Source organism: Halichoerus grypus, chromosome 6, assembly GCF_964656455.1.
Source record: "Halichoerus grypus chromosome 6, mHalGry1.hap1.1, whole genome shotgun sequence".
Classification (NCBI taxonomy): Eukaryota; Metazoa; Chordata; class Mammalia; order Carnivora; family Phocidae; genus Halichoerus; species Halichoerus grypus.
Genome location: NC_135717.1, coordinates 173,213,675 through 173,230,185, shown reverse-complemented (window position 1 = coordinate 173,230,185; position 16,511 = coordinate 173,213,675). Strand labels below are relative to the sequence as shown.

Sequence of the window (16,511 nt, the reverse complement as noted above, 5' to 3'; positions counted from 1 at the left end):
TCTTGCTGTGTGTTCACGTAGTCCTCTCTCTGGGCCTACATGGAGCTGGTTTCTCATGCCCTCTCTTTTTCTCTCTGCCCGTGTGTGTGTGTGTGTGTGTGTGTGTGTGTGTGTGTGTCCTAATCGCCTCTTCTTATAAGGACACCAGTCTTATTGGAGTGAGGCCCCTCCCAACAACCATTTTTAACCCAGTTACCATTTGAAAGACCCTGTCTCCAGATAAGTCATGTTCTGAGGTCCTGGGGGTCAGGGCTTCAACACCTGGATTTGGGGAACACAGTGCAGCCCATCACAAGTATTCTCATATGCCTCCAGATTCTCATGCTTTAAGTACATAGATTTAAGCCAGTTGTATGAAATTTAGAAGAGTAACGCAAGCTTGCTGGATCAAATTAGGAACATGCAGGAGAAGAAGGAGAGAAATTGGAAAGCAGCATCGTTGTGCTGGTGTGTCTCTTCGCAGCCCTCCCTGCCCCCAGGTGTGGTTTCCTGGGGTGGCAATCAGTGGTCCCCGTCACATGCCCCCCAGGTATCCTCCACCCTCACCCCGCCCCAGTTATCACCATTTTGCCAGCTGTCTCATAATGTGAGAAGTGATTCGTGAGCCAGAGTGACAAACTCAGTGTGACAAACTCAGGGCTATAACGATGTGACAAACTCAGTGGCCCAAACACCAGAAATTTGTTCTCTCCCAGGCTGGAGGCCAGACATCTGAAGTCAAGCTGTCAGCAGAGTTGGTTCCTTCGGAGGGCTTCCAGGGAGAATCTGACCCAGGCCTCTCGCCTGGTTTCTGGTAGCTTCCGGCATTCTGTGCTTGTAGATCATGGTCTCCCCATGCTTTCACGTGCTCTGTGCTCTGTGCAGGTCTGTCTCTGTGTCCAAATTTCCCTCTTCTACAAGGGCACAGTCCCCTAGTCCTGTGACGCCCCTGCAAAGACCCTATCTCCATTGGAGGTTACAGCTCCACAGAGACTGGTCTTTAGGACTTCAGCATCTTTGGGGGGACATAATTCATAACAGAGGTGGTTTGCAGTCTGCAGCAGGAGGACCATCTCATGGCAGAGAGTACAGGGTCTCAGAGCAGATGTGCCTGTCCCCCAGGCCCTCCTCTGCTGCTGGCTGCTGAGTGACACAGGGCCCAGCAGCTAGAGCTAAGGAGGTAAGCCCATGGACTGAGCAGAAGCGCGGCTGTGGATCCGTTATTCATGTCTCAGGGTCTCAGTCCCTCATTGGTAAAGGGAGGGTACAAAGAGCAGCTTCGTCCCGGGCTCTCGTGTGCAGTGACCGAGACGGTGTCCTGCTGCCTAGAGCACTCCCGGCACAGCATTCCCCTCCTAGTGGCCGTCACTCCCGTCACAGCCCCTGAGCCTACTTCCCCGCTGTCAAAGCTGGGTGATTATGCTGCCTACTTCACCAGCTTGTGTGCGAGGACAGAGTGACACGGTGAGCGAAGTGACTGGCATTTAGCGGGCGCCAATCATCACCGAACAGGGCATTACTGTTACTCTGGGTGACTCAGCCTCCCTTTTGTGGAGGGACATTTAGATTGTTTGTTTATTTTGTTTGTTTTATTCCTACCATCAGAATCCCGAGGTTTGATTCTGGGCATAGATTTATTTTTTCTTAATTTCCTAATTGTTTCCTTTAACCATTCTTCCCGGAAGTGGAATGACTGGGTCAGAAGGTCATTGAGATGTTTTTATGGCTTTTGGTGCGGGACTTCGTGAAAGGGCTCAGCAGACCTTGCCGGTCGGCGCATGGAGTGGCAAGTGCGGCGTCCCGAGTATTCCAGAACTCTTCCACCCAGTGGTGGATTGGCCTTAGATTTCCCTGCCTGTTTTTGTTTAGTGCGTGTTGGATCTCAGACAGACTTGTTATGGGAAACAGACCTGCGAACATGTAATTACACCCAAAATAAGTGCTGAGATGGAGGTCTGGACAGCAGGCTGTGGGAGCCCCGAGGGGCCTGTGAAGAGCTGCCCCTGCACTGGGTGAGGTGGGGCTGGAAGCGGGGTGGCTTCCCAGGGGGCTTCAGAGAGGAGGTAGCCTGGAGCAGATTCTGCAAAGGTTGGGGAGCAGCTGGCTGGGACGAGGGCACGGCCTGTGCAGAGAGCCGCGGGGTGGGGGGGGCTCCTGGGGGCTGGGCTCAGGGCGGATGCAGAGGTGGGCAGGGCATTTGGTTAGATTGTAAAGATTGGGGCTGTGCCGTAGGACCTTTATTGTGCCAGACACCAAGTGAAGTCTCGTCCGAGCATTATCTCGTTTAATCCTCCCAAAGCACAAGCCCTGAGTTTTACCAGTTGTTTGCCACTGTTTCAGATGACACCAGGAGTTCACTTCAGTAACTGATTAGTCTGGGAAGGCAGAGCTCATATCCCCATGAGACAACAGGCAGTAGCACCCAGTGGCCCAGATGACAGGCCTTGGGAACCGCCCGTTCTGGGCTCAGGTCCTGGCTCTGCCAGTTATCAGCTGTGTGACCTTTGGCCAGTCACTTCACCTCCATGCCTAGTTTCCTCACCTGTAAAATGGAATTCATAGTCCCTATCTCATGAGGATTGAATGAGATAGTGGCTATAGAACATCTAGCAGAATGCCTGGCATCGAGCATTCACAATGTCATGGGCATCGATCTTGCTCACCGACTTTCAGAAAGAAATGCATTGGGGTGGGCCTGTGGAGGCCAGAGCCAGCCATCAGCACTCCCGGGACTGTGTCTGACCCATGGGGCTCCCCTTCTGGTCATAGCACTCTTCCCTGTGCAGAACCACCTGTTCCTAAATACCCTTGTTCTGGATGTTGGCAGGTGTACCCAGTGCCTCCTGACTAACGGCAGAGTCTGGGTGGGTTTATTTTTATTTTTACAACGGATTCTTTTTACACTGATTAATTTGAAGAACTGGGTAAGACTCCCCCACCCCCACCTCCAAGCACAGATTGTAACTTCATACGGCTCTAACTCACACATATGGCAACAGAGAAAAGGCTTTCTCTGTTGCTCCTCTACTTTTAGCTGAGGGCAGAACCTTCCCAACAGACATGTTTTTTGTTTGGGCTTTTTCCTTCTCAAAACAAAACTCTAGCTCTAGAGAAGTCAGACCTTGGTTCCAACCATCTCCATCCCACACTGACCACGTGACCTCCCGGAGCCTCACATCCCTCCTCCATAACATGCGGTGAGAGATAAAGTGCCCGATATGGTGTCTGTGTTGGCAGAAACACAGAATGCTGGAAGAGGAAGCTGGGCTTGGAATTTGAAGATTTAGGCTCAAGCTCTGGCACCACTGCTCATGAATCAGTGGTTTGGGACCAATTCCTCAAACCCTCCAAGCAGGTTCCCCTAACTGCGGCATGGGTCAGTAATCCCTGTCTCGGAGGGTCACCATGACGGTTAAGTAAGAAAGCAGGTACGGAGAGCTGCATGTGCAGATGTCACATTTTGCTCAGGTGCTGGATACTGTCATTGTGTTGCCGTGGAGGTTTCAAGCAGGCAGCCTGCCATCCTCATCCAGCCTGCAAACACGTTTGGCTTATCCTCCCAGTGTTTTTGTAATCATCACCATTGTCGTAATCCTCATTGAATGATTTGTCAACGTTTAAAAATCAAGGGAGCGTTCTAGAAGGGAGGGGGGTGGGGGGATGGGTTAGCCTGGCGATGGGTATTAAAGAGGGCACATTCTGCGTGGAGCACTGGGTGTTATGCACAAACAATGAATCATGGAACACTACATCAAAGACTAATGATGTAACGTATGGTGATTAAGATAACATAATAAAAAAAAAATCAAGGGATGTCACAGAATAGATCACATACTAGGCCACAAAACAAGCCCCAACAAATTCTAAAAGTTCAAAGACATACATGCATCTTTTCTGACCACAGTGCTATGAAACTAGAATTCAACCACAAGGAAAAAAATCTGAAAAGACCACAAATACATGGAGATTAAATAAAATGCTACTACATGGGGCGCCTGGGTGGCTCAGGTGTTAAGCGTCCGCCTTCAGCTCAGGTCATGATCCCGGGGTCCTGGGATTGAGCCCCGCATCCGGCTCCCTGCTCAGCGGGAAGCCTGCTTCTCCCTCTCCCACTCCCCCTACTTGTGTTCCCTCTCTCGCGTGTCTCTCTCTGTCAAATAAATAAATAAAATCTTTTTTAAAAAATAATAAATAAAAAATAAAATGCTACTACACAATGAATGGGTCACCCCGGAGATAAAAGGAGAAATAAAAAAGTACATGGAAACAAATGAAAATGAAAACACAATGGTTTAAAGTCTCTGGGATACAGCCAAAGCTGTTCTAAGAGGGAAGTTTATAGTAATACAGGCTTCCCTCAAGGAGCAAGAAAAATCTCATATAAGCAACCTAACCTTATACTTAAAGGAGCTGGGAAAAGGACAACAAACAAAACCCCAAACCAGCAGAAGGAAGGAAATAATAAAGATTAGAGCAGAAATAAATGAAATAGAAACTAAAAAAAAACAAAAACAAAAAACAATAGAATGGATCAATGAAACCAGGAGCTGGTTCTTTGAAAAGATAATAAAATTGATAAACTTCTAGCCAGTCTTATCAAGAGAAAAAGAGAAAGGACCCAAATAAATGAAATCACAAATGAGAGAGGAAAAATAATAACACATACCACAGAATACAAACAATTATAAGAGAATATTAGGAAAACTTATATGCCAACAAATTGGATAACCTGGAAGAAATGGATAAATTCCTAGAAACATATAAATTACCAAAACTGAAGCAGGAAGAAATAGAAAATGTGAACAGACCCATTACCAACAATGAAATTGAATCAGTAATCAAAAAACTGCCAACAAACAAAAGTCCAGGACCAGATAGTTTCACAGGCGAATTCTACCAAACTTTTAAAGAAGATAAAGAATACCTGTTTAAAGAATACCTGTTCTTCTCAAACTATTCCAAAAAATAGAAGAGGAAGGAAAACTTCCAAATTCATTCTGTGAAGCCAGTATTACATTGAAACCAGAACCAGATAAAGACACCACAAAAAAAGATTACTACAGGCCACTATCTCTCATGCACATAGATGCAAAAATCCTTATCAAAATACTAGCAAACCAAATCCAACAATACATTAAAAAATATATCTTTCACCATGATCAAGTGGATTTATTCCCAAGATGCAAGGGTAGTTCACTATTCACAAGTCAATCAACATGATACATCACATCAATAAGAGAAAGTGTAAGAACCATATGATCATTTCAATGGACACAGAAAAAGCCTTTGACAAAGTACAACATCCATTCATGATAAAATCCCTCAACAAAGGCTTAGAGGGAATATACTTCAACATAGTAAAGGCTATGTATGAAAAACCCACAGCTAACATCATCCTCAGTGGGGAAGAACGGAGACCCTTTCCCCTGAGATCAGGATGTCCACTCTCACCACTTTTATTCCACTTAGTACTGGAAATGCTAGCCACAGCAATCAGACAACAAAAAAGAAATAAAAGGAATCCAAACCGGTAAGGAAGAAGTAAAACTCTCACTATTTGCAGATGACATGATGTTCTATATAGAAAACCCTAAAAAGACTCCACCAAAAAAACTGTTAGAATTGGTAAATGAACTCAGGAAAGCCACAGAATACAAAATCAATCTACAGAAATCTGTTGCATTTCTATACACGAATAATGAAGCAGCAGAAAGAGAAATTAAGAAAACAATCCCATTTACAATTGCACCAAAAATAATAAGATACCTAGGAATAAACCTAACCAAAGAGGTGAAAGACCTGTACTCTGAATACTATAAAACACTAATGAAAGAAATTGAAGACAACACAAAGAGATGGAAAGACATCCCATGCTCATGAATTGGAAGAGCAAATATTGTCAAAATGTCTATACTACCCAAAGCAATCTACAGATTTAATGCAATCCCCTATCGAAACACCAACAGCATTTTTCACAGAATTAGAACAAAAAGTCCTAAAATTTGTATGGAATCACAAAAACCCCTAATAGCCAAAGCAATCTTGAAAAAGAAAAGCAAACCTGGAGGCATCAGAATTCCAGACTTCAAGTTATATTACAAAGCTATAGTAATCAAAATAGTATGGTACTGGCACAAAAATAGACACGTAGATCAATGGAACAGAATAGAAAATCCAGAAATAAACCCATAATTATGTGGTCAATTAATCTTTGACAAAGCAGGAAAGAATACCCAATGGGAAAAAAGTGGTGCTGGGAAAACTGGACAGCTACAAGCAAAAAAATGGAACTGGACCACTTTTTACACTGTACACAAAAATAAATTCAAAATGGATTAAAGACCTAAATGTGAGGCCTGAAATCATAAAAATCCTAGAAAAGCACAGGCAATAATTTCTCTGACATCAGCCATAAGCAACTTTTTTCTGGATAGGTCCCCTCAGGCAAGGGAAACAAAAGCAAAAATAAACTATTGGGAATACATCAAAATAAAAAGCGTCTGCACAATGAAGGAAACAATCAACAAAACTAAAAGGCATCCTATGGAATGGGAGAAGATATTTGCAAATGACATATCTGATAAAGGGTTAGCATCCAAAGTGTATAAAGAACTGATACAACTCAACACCCAAAAACAAATGATCCAATTTAAAAATGGGCAGAAGACATGGATAGGCATTTTTCCAAAGAAGACACACAGATGGCCAAGAGACACATGAAAAGATGCTCAACATCACTCATCATCAGGGAAATGCAAATCAAAATCACAATGAGAGATCACCTCACACCTGTCAGAATGGCTAAAATCAACAACACAAGAAACAACAGGTGTTGGTGAGGATGTGGAGAAAGGAGAACCTTCATGTACTGTTGGTGGGAAGGCAAACTGGTGCAGCCACTGTGGAAAACAGTATGGAGGTTCGTCAAAAAGTTAAAAATAGAACTACCCTACAATCCAGCAATCAGACTACTGGGTATTTACCCAAAGAATATGAAAACACTAATGTTTATAGCACCTCCATGTTTATAGCAGCATTGTTTGCAATAGCCAAGATATGGAAGCAACCCAAATGTCCGTCAACTGATGAATGCATAAAGAGGATGTGGTGTATATATACAATGGAATATTACTCAGCCATTAATAAGAATGATGTCTGGCCATTTGCAATGATATAGATGGAGCTAGAGTATTACGCTAAGTGAAATAAGCCAGTCAGAGAAGGACAAATACCGTATGATTTCACTCATATGTGAAATTTAAGAAACAAAACAAACAAGCAAAGGAAAAAAGAGAGAGAGACAAACCAAGAAACAGACTCTGAACTATAGAGAACAAACTGATGCTTATCAGAGGGCAGGTGGGTTGCGTGGTGGGAGAAACAGATGACAGGGATTAAGAAGTACATTTGTTGTGATGAGCACCAGGTGATTAAAATAAAAACTTTAAATAAATAAATAAATAAGAATTGGGAAAAAGCAAGGGATGTCACATAAAGATCAGTATTTCCAGCATTGTTCCCACTTGGCCACAGTCACCTGGCCCCTGACACGCTGGGCCTCGGCAGGAGTGCCGATGGGGGCCTGTATACCACGTGTTCATGGCCAAGTATGTAAGAGTGACAAAGCTTCAAAGCTAAAATATATTCCATCTCTTCTGCCTTGACAAATACTCCTTCCTAATGACCGGGAAGGCCAGACTGGAATTTCGAATCTAGGATTCCTTGGAGTTTTGTGTCAGAAAGTGGTCGTGTGGGCAGTGCCCGCTCCCAATGGATGAGGGAACTGTGCTGGAGTCTCTTCTCCCCATGTCTGGCTCTATCCTACACCTCAGGGAGCCTGAAGACATCCTAACCTGAATGTTCAAGCTCTGGCCGTTTGCTCCCAAACCCCCTTTCCTTTCTCCACCACTTGGTCCTAAGTGTCCTCTATCCCTCTGAGAACAGACTTGGGGCCATTCGGACAGGGAATTTTAGGGTCTCAAATACCCAGGGTGTGGTCTAGAAGGGCAGGTCTGTGCTCCAGATGCACATGATCCCCTGTGGACTCCTTACTCCCCAGGGAGGGCTACAGCCACAGGAGAGGTAGAGCAGGCACCCCCAAAGCATGGGGCCCCAGGCAGGGGACACCTCTCACCCATGTCTCAGTGTAGGGCTAGGGCAACTGACAGGAGCTGTGCCGCAGCTGCCCCCTTTGGAGGGGGCATGTACTTCCTGTTGGCTACAGTCCTCACCATGCCCTATTGCTCACAGTCTTTGGGCATTTAATTACCTGCTTGGTCTCAGTGGGAATCACGTTCATGCTTCCTGGTGAAGCTTCCAGCACAGGGCCTGCCCCCAGTGGGTGCTCAGTGGCCGGGGAGGCTGACAGAGTTGTTGGAAGGTTCTCTGTTCTCTGCTGCCTTGTGCAGTCCTGACTGTCTCTGGTCTGTCACCGTGAGCCCCACTCACAACCCATCACCCACCGGGGAGAGTGAAGCCCATTCGCATCTCCTGTTTTTTGGTCTCCAGGAGTCCAGGTCAGGAGTCTTGTCCAGCTGTAACATTCCTCTCTCAACCACTACTGAATTCCTCGGGGATGATGGCTGGACTAAATCCCGATCAGCAGAGTACGAAAAGCATTCTGAGTTAATTAGAGAAAGAGGCTGATGGCTTCGGGGTTACTTTCTTGCCTGAGTTTTCACAGTTGAACCTTTTCTTTTGAGCAAACGAGGTTATTTTCTTGTGGAGATGGCTTGCCTGGGAGGGTGGCCAAATCTGTCCTCTGGGGAGCAAAACCCTCTCTCTATTTGACATCTTTATTGAGGAATTTCTCAAATATAACAGAAAATGACACCAGAGGGAATTGAAACCATGATGAGATCCTTGCTCAACCCCAAATGACTGCTTTTAGCATTGTAATTACTTGAAATAGCAGTAGTTCTGTTTGAAAAATATTATTCCAAACTCCATGCAATTGGACATAAGAGCAATATTTAGGCTAATAGAATAAGATTTTTTTTTCATCTTAAATTAAAACCAGCAGTGGATAATTTTTCCCGTCTCCACAAAGCAAGGGTCCTTTTTCTCTAAAGCCATTAGTTCACTTAGCCAGATGTTTTCTTCGACCCCAGTCTTTACCTTGACTTACTGAAAAATATGTTTCTCAAGTTGCTCACAGTTTGAATTTTGAACTTGCTTCTCAGCACTTTTTTTCCCCCGATGAAGAGAAGTCATCTGTAGCCAGGTTCTGCAGAAAAGTTGTTTTATTAACGAGATGGCTACTTTCCCGTTAATGCTCATTAAGCACCTACTGTGTGCCTGACCTTGTGGTAGGCAGGCAGTTCCACTTGGGCAAGATGAGGGAACTGTGCTGGAGTCTCTGCCACACGCCCAGAGTTGTGCGAGATGCTGTGTTCACGTTCCATCAATCAGTCCTCACAGCGTCCACAGGCAGAAGCCATTCATGGCCCCTTTTTATGAATGAGGAAACCAAGGCTCAGAGAGGGAAAGTGGCCTGCACGAGGCCACCCAGCCAGTAAGTGGCAGTGCTGAGACCATCTGCCAGCTCAAGCCTGTAAGTCACTGACCACCCCCCTGCCCCACAGTGTCCAGAACAGCACCAGCTCGGGGAGGCTGGCCAGGTTCAGGGAGGGGCTGGCTTCCTTCCCTGGGGTGTTAGGGATGCACCCCTTGTGCATTGGGGAGTCACAGAGGACATCCAGAAATCCCAGCATCTGCCAAGCCATGCAGGTGGGTAGCATGCTGGGGGGCAAGAGGGAGCCCCTGGCTCCAGAGAGCTCCCCCCAAGGGCACCTCCTCCCCAAAACCTGTACTGCCTCCCCTGGCCAAGGCAGGAGCCTGCTGCCCATGTAGGAGCTTTGTGTCACCCTTGAACTTCCCTCAGGATGTGGTCTTACCGCATGTGACTGTGCAGTCCTGTTCTTCCAGAACTCTCTCTCTCATGGCCTCCCAGTGCATCTGCTCACTGGCTCATGAGGCCCCGTCCCCAGGGCCCTGTCAGCCTTCCCCCCTCACCTCTCACCTGTGCCATCCCGTGCCCTCTGGCCCAGCCTTCCCAACCCATGGAGTCCTTCGGCATGTCCCTGCTGTTCACAGCTACTCCCTTACCCCTCCCCAGCGAGGACCCGGTGAGGTCCTTCTTGTCACTCACCTGCCTTTGCCCTGAAGTCTTCTGTGAGCACGTCGCATGCACCACCACTGTGGCTCTCTCTCCTTCCCCTGGAAGCAGAAGTCGTCTTCTTTATCCCCCCGCCTTCCTCCTTGGAGCCTGGTGCAATGTCTGGCACATCATAGGCATACGATAAACATTTGTAGAATGAAAATATAAGCAAATTTGTAAAGGTGCCTCATCACCTGGGCCCTGTCCCTCCACAGACCGCCGTGCTGAGCTCCTGGCAAAGATCAAGGGGCGTCTCTGTCAGGACTCCTAGGAACATACAAAGACAGAAATGGTCGCCACTGGGAGGACAGGTAGAAGGCTGCGATAACCAAAGCCTTCCACCTCATGTTCACCTGTTTTATTCCAAAAAATTGTGCAGAGCGCCTGCCGTGGGCCAGACGCGGTTTCAAGTGCTGAAGAAACCAGGGAGTGGTGAACAAAGCAACGACGTGCACACACGTGTGAACTTCCACGGGGGTGGGGGGACAGTAAACACGCCGACACGGAACTCAGGAAGGGAAGTTCAGTCAGGGCAGCTCCAGTGGAAAATATAAAACGACTCGATGGAAAATGACGGGGACAAGACTGGTGTGCTGGATGGAGTAGTGTTCTAGGCGCTGGTGCTGCACGAGAAACCACCCCGCCCTCCGTGACACAGACTCCATTTCAGTCGGCTTTTGGCTTCCACGGGGCAGGAGTTCAGCTGGGGCACGGCAGCGACGGCTCATCTGCTCCACCGTGTCTGGGGCCTTCGCTGGGAAGACGCCAAGGCTGGGGATGACTTGATGGCCGGGCTGGAATCATCTGGAGGCTTCTTTGCTGATGTCTGGTGGTTGGTGCTGGCTGTCGGCCAGCACGTGTGGGGCGACCTCCCCACCACATGGTCTGTCCACGTGGGTCGGTGCGGGCTTCCTCACGGCATGGCTGCTGCATCCGCACGAGGTTTACAGTCTAGCCTCAAGCAGTTACAAAGGTTCGCCCACATTCAAGCAGAGGGGCCACGCGGCCTCAGTGTGGAGGAGGAAGCCACCATTAGAAAATAATAGGGAGGATCTTCCCTCCGGGCAGAAGGGAGAGGACCAATGAGGTGGGGACACACTTGGTGAGTTTGGGAGCAGGTCACTGCGCCTGGAGGCCCAGGCGTGAGGGAGAAGGACTGGAGATGAGGTTAGGAGGTAGGCAGGGCCTTACAGGTTCTAGAAGGGACTTGGGATTTTATTCTAAATTAGCTGGGAGCCATGGGAGATTTTAACTAGGAATTGACCTAATCTGATTGACATTTTAACTTAAAAGGGATTTGCTTGCTGGCCACAAAGTAGGGAATGTGTTACAGGGAGGAAGAGGCAGAGACCACTGTGGTGGTCTGGGTCTGGGTCAGAGATGGTGGTGGCTCAGTCCAGGGTGCCAATGGTGGAGGTGAGGAGAAGTGGTTGAATTCAGAATATATTTTGAAAGCAGAGCCCCCAGAAATTGCTGATGGGTTCGATGGAAGAGGTAAGAGAAAAAGAGAAACCAACACCAACTGCTAGGTTTTTGCCTGGAGTGTGTGGGGGGCTATGAGCTGTGGCTTAGGTGGGGAACCTGGGGGCAGGACAGACTGGAGTGGGGAGGGATGGACTTGAGAGTCAGTTTGGCCATGTTTCCTTTGGGATGACCGACAGCCACCCAGATGGAAATGGTGTACCTGTTCAGAAGTCGGGGGAGTCGTCAGGTCTGGGGGTGGGGGACTGTGAGAGTCTGGAACTTCTAGATGGCAGTGAAAGCTGGAGCCCTTAACATTCATTCTTTTCATGAAGATTTCACGAGCACCTGCCCTAAGCTTACAATTAGGAGTTAGATGACGCAGTCCCAGCCTGCAAGAAGGACAGGGAATCAGCCTGCCTAGCTTTGAATCCTGGATCCATCGCTTACTTACTTGCTGTGTGACCTTGAGCAAGTAACTTCACTTCTCTGGGCCTCTGCATCCTCATCTGTACGGTGGGGCTAATCGCAGAGCTTATCTGACAGGGGTGATGCAGACACCGAATGAGATAAGCTTTGTAAAGCACATACGAAGGGCTCGACAGATGTGAATTACGTAATTTCACTCATCCTAGTGTGTAAAGTCAGAGTACTTTGTGAAGACAATAGATGTGCTTTCTAAGCAGGCAAAAGATGCCTGGGCTGTGCATGAAGCCCCTTGGGGACCACCCCTCCCATTCCACCCGGTGCTCCTGCCTAATGAGCCACTGCTCCCCGCCCTCCCGGGGTCAGAAAGCTCTCCCCTCGTCTTGCGCCGATTCTGGCCCCTGTCTGTTGACACGGGGTCCTGTGGCACCAGGGCTTCCCGTCCCAGCTCTGCCCCATGCTCATTTTGTGACCTTGGATACTCGGCACCTTTTTCTGTACCAAACGGCACGATCCCTGTCCGTTTGGGTCGGATGAGGACCCAGACATGCAGGTGACACTGATCAAGAGGAGAAGGAGAGGAGCTTGGGGGACGCCGAGGGGGCCCCAGGAGCCCAGCTGCACACGTGGGGGGAAGTCACGGCGGGCGCCAGTGGCTGGGCCGTCCCTGGCAGGATGAAAGGGTCGCGCTGCCCGGGCCCTTTTGAAGGCGCCCCCTCTCATCCTGGAGGACAGCTGGAGACAATGTGTGGCTCCCTCAAACCCCTAATGAAGGCTCTAGTTGCCTCTGTTTATTTGTCTTTATACTTCCAACAGCTCGAATGCGTTTCTTGCTGGGAAAAAAATGCCAACCATTTTAATGTAAAACTAAACCGCTTCGGACCGTCATATACTCACTCCATAAACACCAGTGTTTTCTCAGGTAAACTCCAGAGATTTCTTCCTGCTCTCTTTACCTGTGCCCCCGCCCCCACTCTCGGCCCACCTTCAGGCAATGCGAACACCCGTGATTGGAGGGATTTGCCGTGTAGGGATGAGCCGGGTCAGGCCCCGCTTTTGCATCCTGTCCAGCTTTTTACAACTGTTTCTCTGGTGGAAATTCTTTGGCCTAAGAAAAAGAAAACCACTGGGCACTTGTGCGTCTTTATAAATGGGCTTCTTGCTTTCCCCAAACCACAACCGGACCAGGGAGATCCTGGAGTGGAGGGTGGGGGGGATTGATGGAGACCCAGGGGCATCTTGGGCGGTAGAGTGACCTTCTGTGGCCTCACGCCTACAGCCCGCACAGGATGGGGACGGGGAGGGGTGTGGGAGAGCAGAAGGGGCCGGGCGGTGCTGGGGTGGAAAGGTGGTACACCAGGTCTGGCCCTTTGGACCGCGGACTTGTCTGGAAAACTCCTGCCGCTCTGTGCCTCAGTTTCCCCATCATATGTGAAATGGAGGGATGGGATGTGACCCATGGTTTTCAGATTTCTAGCAGCAGAACCCTTAGTTTCAAGCAGAATCCTGCAGTGGTTGTGCTGCTCAGGCTGAACTGGGAGGCAGGGCTGGCGGGAAATGAGAGTCTGCTCTCCGAGGAGCACCCCCGCCCCCCACCACTCCTGCCCACCTGTGCAAGGCCCCGGGGTACTAGAGCGCTGTTTGGAACCCCTAGTGGGCTGTGGTGTCGGAGCCCCTCTCCCTCCAGCATCTTGTGATTCGATGCGTTGGTGGCATGACACGTCCTTGAGGACAGAGGCCAAGCCCTTTGCTGTGTCCTCCTCGCCTCTGCTAGACGCAGTCCCTGTCTGCCTCTCTCTTATTTCTCAGAACTGGCATCTCCAGCAGGCCAAACAGCTTTCATTCCCCTAAACGTACCACCCTGTCCTGCTCGGCAGCATCCTTGCACCTGCTGTTCCTTCTGCCCAAACCACCCCTCCCTGTGCTCTTCACTAATGCTTTTTTGGCTGACTCCTACTCATCCCTCAGGACTCAGCTCAGGCGTCAGCCCCTTCCGAAGGCCTTTCTTAAGTTGCACACTCTTCCCCTGGGCGCCCACAGCCCCCAGGCTTGTCACTGGACATCTCGCGTCTCCCTTATGGCCTCAGGAGCTCCTGGGGGGCCAGGCTCCGGCATGACTTTGCTCTTTTCCCCAGGCCTAGCCCAGGCTCATTTGTGTGATGGAGGGATGGCAGCTGGGTAGGGCATGGGGCAGAATGTTTCATTCTGACCTTCCAGAGGAGCATGATTTGATAGTGGTGGGCAGGGAAGCTTGCCACGAGGGCAGAGCATCAGTGCACTCAGCGCTGCAGAGATCTGCTGGGGAGGTCTCCTAGCAGCCTGTGTGACTACAGTGTCCTGTGTCCCCAGCCCCACACCCGGCTCCTGTTAGTCTCCGTTCCAGACCAGGAGAGTTGGGGACTTGGCTCCTGGCTCCCTTCCTAGCAGTGTTTTGGGGCCAGCCGTCTGCTCTCTCCCAAGGGAGGGGGCTACAGAAATACTGCGAGGTGGTCTTTGTGAAAACATGGGGGTGCCCGGTCGGCATCCGGAGCGGCGCTGCCCGCCACCTTCCCACACTCCCTCTGGCTGGATGTTCAGGGCAGCGACCGCATCACCATACGAGGTTGCTCTTCCCATTGGTAGGACTGGGCCAAAATCTCTCGTCCCTCCACTGTGCCAGCCCCACCATTAGCGACTAAGTCTTGATTTGGTGGCTTGGGGAAGAAGTCCTGCCCTGTCCCCGGGCAGAGCATGCCAAGTGCATAAACAGCAGAGAAAAACACCAAGTCGCAGAGGACGGGACAGGCAAGCACACTCTCCTTCATCTTGTTTGCAGTCTGTGCACCAGGGGCCTGGTCAAAACTCTGAGAAATAAATTAAAAATAAGTGTCTTGTGAAGACTCTTTAAAAATACCCTACCACCAAAACATACGTCCCAAAGCAGAGATGAGCCATGTGCCTACAAGGGGGCATTAATCAACAAATGTGAGTGTCCCAGAATCTCCAGTCCAGTACTTCCTCTGCCCACTAGCTTACTTATTTTGGAGCAGCCTGGGCCCTCGATGGTGTTTGGGGTCACCCTGGACGTTTGTTGGTCACCCTGGCTGCATGTGGACAGATGTTGCAATGACCCCACCTCTCCCAGCACCAGCAGGCCTGGCCCTGGCTGTTTGTCGTGGCCATCAGCCAGCCCCATGTATTGCCCGCTGTACCACTCCTCCCTGTCACCCACCTCGTCCCAACCGCATGCAGCTGGAAATAGACGGGCTGGCAGAGACGCCTTGTGCCCAGCTGGAACGCCTGTTTGTGGGAAGAGGGTAGCCATGGCGGCCCCCCAGCTGCTTGGTCTGGGGGCTTTAGTAACCTCGCAGGCTGCCTTAACGGGGGGGAGAGGATCCCACAGGCCGACTTGCCCTCCCCTGGCTCAACCCCTGGCCACCAAGGGGTCAGACGCCAGTGCAGTCATTTAGGACAAGCTTTCGTGGAGGTCCCCCCAGGTGGGATTTCTTGGGGGCCCCCATTGCCATCGGGGAGTCGCCTCCTCAGCCTGGCAGCCAGCCCCTCGTGATCTGGGCTCCGCCTGCCCTGCCAGCCCCAGCCTTGGCTTCACATGGGTATGAAGCCTGTCCTGGGGCGCCTCCCACCCCTGTGCTTCCCTCTGCCTGGAGAGCTGCTGTCTCTCTTGCCTGTCTGAGCACTCCCGTTCGTCCTTCTGCATGTCTTCTCCGGCCCTTCCTGGGAACTTGCCTCCCCCCCGCGTCTGGACCGACCGCAGTCACCGTGCTCACCACGCAGAGTCGGAAAGTTCTGTTTACGTATCCATCTTCCACATGCGTAACGATTATACAGAAATGCTCAGGGAAATCACTAGACCAAACAGAAGCTAGCCCCCCAAGTCTGCAGTTTTCCTGTCCCAGTGCTCCTGCCCAGTACCGTCCGCACGCAGCTCTGACTTGACGTGCTCATGAGCACGCACTCGTGTTCGCGTGCTGCTTTCCCGGTGTTCCGTCAGAACCTTGGCCACCGCTGACCCGTAATCATGTGGCCAAGAAGTGGGACTGGAATCAAAGCCCAGGACTTAGGAGCCGGCAGCCTGTGGGTGCGGAGTGAGTTCTGCTCTTCCTGGGGCGAGCTGGTTGAAAACACCCGGGAGGGATGATTCATGCCCTCTGGGTCAGCAGATGTCCCCTGAGTGCCCTTATCTGCCAGGTCAAGAGGTCCTGAGATGATTTCCATGGGACTTGCACCCTTAAGGAGCTCTAGGCTGTGTGCGGAAATGCTCCCCGTGTGGTATCCTTGGTGTAATTAATACCACACCCAGTATGGGGGGCAACTCGTCTGCCGGGAATGATTGAAAAGTCACCAGGTGGGGGTGGAGATGGGGTGAGGGGAGGAGGGAGCAGCATGTGCAAAGCCTAGAGAGGCTCAGCCAGGTAGGAGAGTGGGCTCAGGAGTAGAGCGTGGTGGATAAACAGGTGGCTTCTGTCAGCTAAATGCCCTCAAGGCC

The 16,511-nt window shown here is 50.0% G+C and overlaps 1 protein-coding gene across 2 annotated transcripts in view; it reads left to right on the top strand.

Annotated features, from left to right (window-relative positions):
* The window catches only part of SCUBE1 (signal peptide, CUB domain and EGF like domain containing 1), a 138,527-nt gene that overhangs the window by 22,851 nt on the left and 99,165 nt on the right, over window positions 1-16,511 (top strand). The gene's annotated exons all lie outside the window — the stretch shown is intronic.